This window comes from Ananas comosus, linkage group 17 (assembly GCF_001540865.1).
Source record: "Ananas comosus cultivar F153 linkage group 17, ASM154086v1, whole genome shotgun sequence".
Classification (NCBI taxonomy): Eukaryota; Viridiplantae; Streptophyta; class Magnoliopsida; order Poales; family Bromeliaceae; genus Ananas; species Ananas comosus.
The window spans coordinates 11,142,494-11,148,493 of record NC_033637.1 but is presented as its reverse complement, the minus strand read 5'-3'; the positions used below and the strand labels follow the sequence as shown (position 1 = coordinate 11,148,493).

The following is a 6,000-nucleotide window of genomic DNA, read 5'->3' as shown; positions in this document are numbered from 1 at the left end:
CATTACAAAATCACTTGTGTGGCTGTAAATTACGAACCAGTTCCATACATGTTTGACAACTTTATATGTTGTCATGTTGATGATCCTAAATTCCTGATGACCAACCATTCCCTTTAGTTAATTTATAGGAATCATATATAACTGTACTTGAACTCTCGAAGCTGCCTTGGCCTCTGAGAATCTGCTGACACATCGGGCTGTCCCCTGCCTACCTATCTACAACTATCTTTGAAATTTCCCACAAAGAGCATATACAACCTCAATGCGAGGACATAAATTTGAGGAACAATGTGAGAGGGATCATAAAAGGGGAAAAAATTGGCAGTAGTTAGAAAAGATGTAAAACCCCCAAAAAATGGAGCATTCAGTCAGCAATCAAAGTAAAATGGAAAAGAAAAATAATGTAACTAAAGCAAACACGAAACAGCATAATGTAAAGCTATTCATGTTGTTGTATGCTTGAGAAACACATTACAACTTACCTGAAGCTCAGAACGATCACCCTCATTCCCTTCTAGGACCAAATGATCAACATGACCCTTTTCCACGGCCTCATCATGAGTACCCCAGCAAACAGTGCATAATCCTCACCAGCACCCAATACACTCTTCTCTTTTATTGCATTTACATCAGCAAAAACAAGCCCCTACATGCGTATTATAATTTTAGCAAGCATAGACTAAAATGGTTAGGAAGTTACAGGCGTTGAAAGAAAAGCATCCAACACCTTCCAAAGTGCAGCATAGCTTGTTCTAGTTGAATAAATCAAGTTCTTTTTAGAGGCCATGATCAAGCAGTATCAGTTGAGGCTTTTTTTCTTCCTGCATTCAGGGAAAAAAAGAAAAGGAAAAGAAAACCAAACGATGATGCACTACAAAGTTACTTTTCCGACACTAGCCTAACACACCACTTGGCAATCATTCCCAGTCAAGCTTTCAGCTGGTTTACGAACACAAAAATAAGAACCTGAGATTAAAGTAAAAGTACAGTAACACATTTAGACATACAATGAAATAGGAAAATACAAGAAGCTAGAAGTAGAAACAATCAATTGTGCAAGTCGAGTAGGCTAGATGTGAACCCCCAAGGAAGCTTATATCCACAATAATCAGTATAATCATCACTGTACACATAGGGAGAACAAATAAGTATATCTCTTTTGCCGAAAGAATCATGAAGCTGAACTCCTCCCCACCAAAAAATAAATAAAAATAAAAACCAGAATTTTATAAAAAGTATATTTACTATAGACCTGGACGATCCTTCAACTTGTAAAATCAAAATGTCAAAAATGAATAAGTTACTCACCAAAAATATTCCATTTGCTGGATGGCAAAAGCCGAACCATCATGTTGGCAGCATGCGGGTCACAATGAACAAAACCATGCTTAACAGTCATCTCTGCAAAATTCAGTCATTTTGCTAAAATCTTTCACCAAATGAGCCGAAGCTGAATCTTTCACTAAGATTGAAGCCGCCCATCTCATCCGTTTCATCATGCGCAACATCTTTGCCAGATCTGTGTGCCTAAGGTCTCCGACAACGGCCCGAAATTCAAAACCGCACACAAATGGCCACCTTCGGCAAAAGATTCTCGTCACCTTTCTACCCTCAGGGCAATGGCCAAGCCGAGGCCACCAATAAGACCCTGATTCGTATTGTTTCAAACACCTTTTAGTCGGAGGAAGGGAAAGGGATGGGAATTGTTCAGTAAGAAGGAAGATGGATTCCGTCCTTGCTGTTTACGAAGTGAAGTTATACTTATACTTCCTATGGGGGAGAAGCACTCCCTTTATGTCTATTGACCCTAGAGGAAGGCTAGAAACTCTTGACTTTCCCCCTTCTTCCTTTATCAATTCGAAAGAAGATAGCGATTGTACTGTACCTAAAAGGGTAGGTGTCAACTTCTTAACTTACGATAATCGAATAAGAGGAAAAGGTAAATAGATGTGATAAATCAAAAGAGGTAAAGAAGAACTATCGGTCTAGCTTTATTCAAATAACATATATTTCTATACTAGATTGGATAGTGGAATATCTTAAAATCTTCCTATTCACTATTATATGAAATAGAAATAGTAAGCCAATAGTTTCCAGCTGAGGGAAATGGAATTTGATAGAATCATTTTTCTGACATTTTGTTCTCTAAGAAAATTCCAATGAATTAAACTGTACTATAAAGAGGCTAGAAGCACTAATGGCAGTCTACACTTTTTCCTATAGGTTTTTTTACTAGTTTTAGAAGGACTAGAATTCAATCCTTTATTTGTCTTGCAAGAAAGAAGAGCCCATTCTGACAGTAAGGAATATCTTTTCAGACAAGAGAGATGTAGGAGGAAAAAAGTATTCTATAGTGATTCTGACCATATATTAATTGCCAAGTTAGATGTACAAGAGAACTTACTAATTTTGAGACATCTGCAGGTTGAATACCCATCCTCTGAATGCCAGTAACATCAGTTAGTTCCGCAGCATCCACAAATTCCATGGTCAGAAGTCTAGGAGTACTCAGATTCCAATTTATCTTAGGCACATATATGCTATCCGCAATATGAGGAGATAATCTCCTGAACAAATCCAAACATTTCTCGCTGCTCCTTGCCTCAAACAAGAGATCTAATTCCTGACAACCATGACAGCAACTGATCAAGATTATGTCCATAGTGCCCCATGGTACTTGATTAGATCATAGGAAAGTAAAGATGAATAATATATCCATACAACAAAATTTTAAAAGACTTGAGTTCACAAAAAAAACCAGTTTCTATTGTAAATAACTCAAAATCGTTGTTGTGGTTTTATTTCTGACTATCATTGAAAGTAAAAGAAATTCACCTAAGAAAATGGACGTCATGCCTTAAAGGAGAGTTAAAAAGTGCATTGGGCATTCTATTTGAGTCATTTGGCTAAGTGTGGAAATATTGGCACATGGCACACCATTATGGAAGAAAACGCAAGCATACAGAATACTGACCATTTTGGAATAGAATAGACTTACCTTTGGTGCACTTTCACGAACTTCATCAACCAACCCATGGATAGCAAAATTTGCATTTATTTAAAACTAAAAACCCAGTCTCCAGTTTGGAGCTTTGTATCTATTCCCTAGTGACCTCAAAAGGAACACTTGGTCGATTTCAAATTGACAAGAAGTGACTAGTTTTCAAAGAGCAATCATCAATGTGCACTTGACATTTTAGAAACTTCATCAACTTGAAAGAAGTAGCACATAGTAGCCCAAATTATGTTGAACCATAGACCACAGACCACAACATAGACCATACAACCTGGTGCTACCTCTGTTACAACTTCAACTTTCCTATTCTTGTTCCTAGACCCTAAAACACAGAACATAGTTGGGAGAATTAGAGAAGAGAGTTGAGAATCTACAATTCTAAACCAGTCTGTAACCTCTAGTTAAAAGAAGGAGAGTAGCGAGAAGTAATAAGCAACAAAATAGATCCAGATCCACAATATCTCTTTGCAAATCCTGTTTCTATTTTGTTTTCTCGTTGTTCCAATTTGTTTTGGTTACTACCAACACAGCTTTCACAACCAACTTGAATTTTTTAAGTTATTAAAATTCTGTTTTCATATGCAATTAATAAATAATTGAGCCAATACCACAAACCTAACATTAGTTGAGAGAATTAGAAAAGAGGGAGAACCTCAAAATCTAGACCAACCTATACCTCTAGCTAAGAGAAGAGAAGAAAGATGAGGAACTAAGAAAGAGATCCAGTCTCTTTCAAAAATTTATTTCTATTGCATTTAGCAATATTCAAATTATGGTCAAAATGTCACAAATCAACTTGCATCGTTTAAGTTATTACAATTTGATTTAATAGTGCCAACTACATTCAACCAGCCATAGAATATGTAGGAGGACAAACTCTTCTTTTTTCAAAAAAATATATAAAATACATTTTTGTACCAAAATTTTTTTCTTGAAAGAATTATACATTCTAATTTTTAAGCACATTGCACAAAAAAAGATTAAAAGATACAGAATATTAATCAAATTGCATTGCTAATCCAATATAGTTAATGTTTCAATGACAAAACAGACAATCAAGTAATTATAGAATATGCAAATCTTAAACAACTAAATCTTATCCACAATCAGATATCCTTAGATTGTTCAAACAACTAAATCTTATCCACAATCAGATATCCTTAGATTGTTCAAACAACTAAATCTTAAAGACTTAAACCAATTGTGATTAAGAAATCTAACGAGTTTTAGCGATAAAAATCAATGAAAACTTACAGATTATTGCTAGGGAAATCCAGAAATTATAAAATGATCTCCAAAAGCGACATCAATACTATCCATTGGTGTCATTCTGCTCATGCCAAATCAACCAATAACCCCAAGATACAAACTGAAATTCTTCAACCTGCAAATAAAACTTCTTTCAACTCCTACTGGTGAAAATATTAGAGAGAGAGAGAGAGAGAATCACAGGAATTTCTCAATTATTTTTTTAAAAGAAAATAAACAGTAACTTAACACATTATATAGGCTAAAATATGAACATAAGCCTGCAAATATTCACTAAAAAATCAGTAAACATTTCCAATAAACCCTAAATCCTAAAACCCCCAATACCTCCTATACCCTTACCGCTAAAACCCAATATCATTAAGCCCACACCCCAAAACCTACAAGCCTAGAACCATAAAACCCCTAAACCGCGCATGGCTGCACGCATAAACCCTTAAACCCCCTAAGGGCCTGTTTGTTTCGACGGAAGTGGGGTGGAAGTGGGACGGGGAAAGTGATTTTCGGTGAAAACTAACCACTTCCGCTGTTTGGTTCACCGTAAGTTTATTACGCCCGAAAGTTCAGTTCACCCAAAATAAGGAACTTGACTTCGCCCTCCCATGGGGCGAAGTCAATTTCGGTGAAGTGAAAAAAAGGCAAGAATGGATTAATGTGTTAGGGTTACCTCTTCATTTCATCCAAATATATTCAATTGTGAAAATAATTAAATTTTTTATTTTGATTGTATGTCTAAAATATGATCAAATTTGATTAGGTAAGCTTTAATATATTTTTTGTTTAATTTGTATATTTAGAAAATGATGAAAAATAAATTTGTTAAATGTTAATAATTTTTTAACTTTAGAATTTTATTTGTTGCATTATTATAATTTATATGCAAACAAATAATATAATTTTTTAAAATTTTATTTTATAATTATACATATATATAATTATATACATATATAATTATATTAATTTTTATTTATTATAATTTATTATTCACTATAAGTTATAAAATAGACAATAATATCACTTTGGAGGTAAGTATACCGGGTGTGGAGAGCTACACTTTTTACGTCATCTACTTCCTACCAAACAAACAACAGAACTCGCAAAACTGCACTTCCACAGTTAAAAACAAACAGCAGAAGTGAACTAATTTTCACCCCAACTCCACTTCAACCCAAAGTCCACTTCCACCCCAACTCTACTTACGTTGAAACAAACATGCCCTAAAGAGAAGAGGGCAGAGAATCTGTAAACATACACCAATCTATATCTCTAGTGAGACTAGAGGGGAAAGAACTAGGAAGCTACAAAAGAGATCCAAAGAAATCTACTTTCAAAATTTTGTTTCCATTTGAGTTCAAATCAAGCTTTGATTTCAAGCAATACTTGCCTCACAAACAAATTTGTGTTGTGTACGAAATTACAATTTCATTTCCATACACAAATAAACAATCAAGCTTTAAAGTATGAAATTTTATATTCTTATGGAGGCAGAATGTTAATCACCTTAAGTGCTACTAATATCCAGTTAATTTACAATGGCATACACTCAATCAGGTAACCTATGTTTACATGCAAATCTTTTAATTGACATATTACCACTCCTTAGTTCACAATCTGCATGTTTTGGCCTTGGAGTAGCAAAACAAGTATATCAAAACCAGACCGTGATAAAGATAACTTATATTCCCATTCGCTGAGTCAAAGAATAACTGCCAAAA

General features: G+C 34.6%; 1 long non-coding RNA gene across 2 annotated transcripts; it reads right to left on the bottom strand.

Moving 5' to 3' along the window:
* Positions 326 to 2,657, bottom strand: LOC109722769. 2 transcript variants are annotated; one of them, XR_002219540.1, is made up of 4 exons: positions 2,405 to 2,657; positions 1,309 to 1,885; positions 728 to 966; positions 326 to 646 (listed from the first exon to the last, which is right to left on the bottom strand). It is a non-coding gene; the product is annotated as an uncharacterized LOC109722769 (long non-coding RNA). The 2 variants fall into 2 exon arrangements; XR_002219539.1 differs by having other exon boundaries at positions 728 to 821; positions 2,405 to 2,656.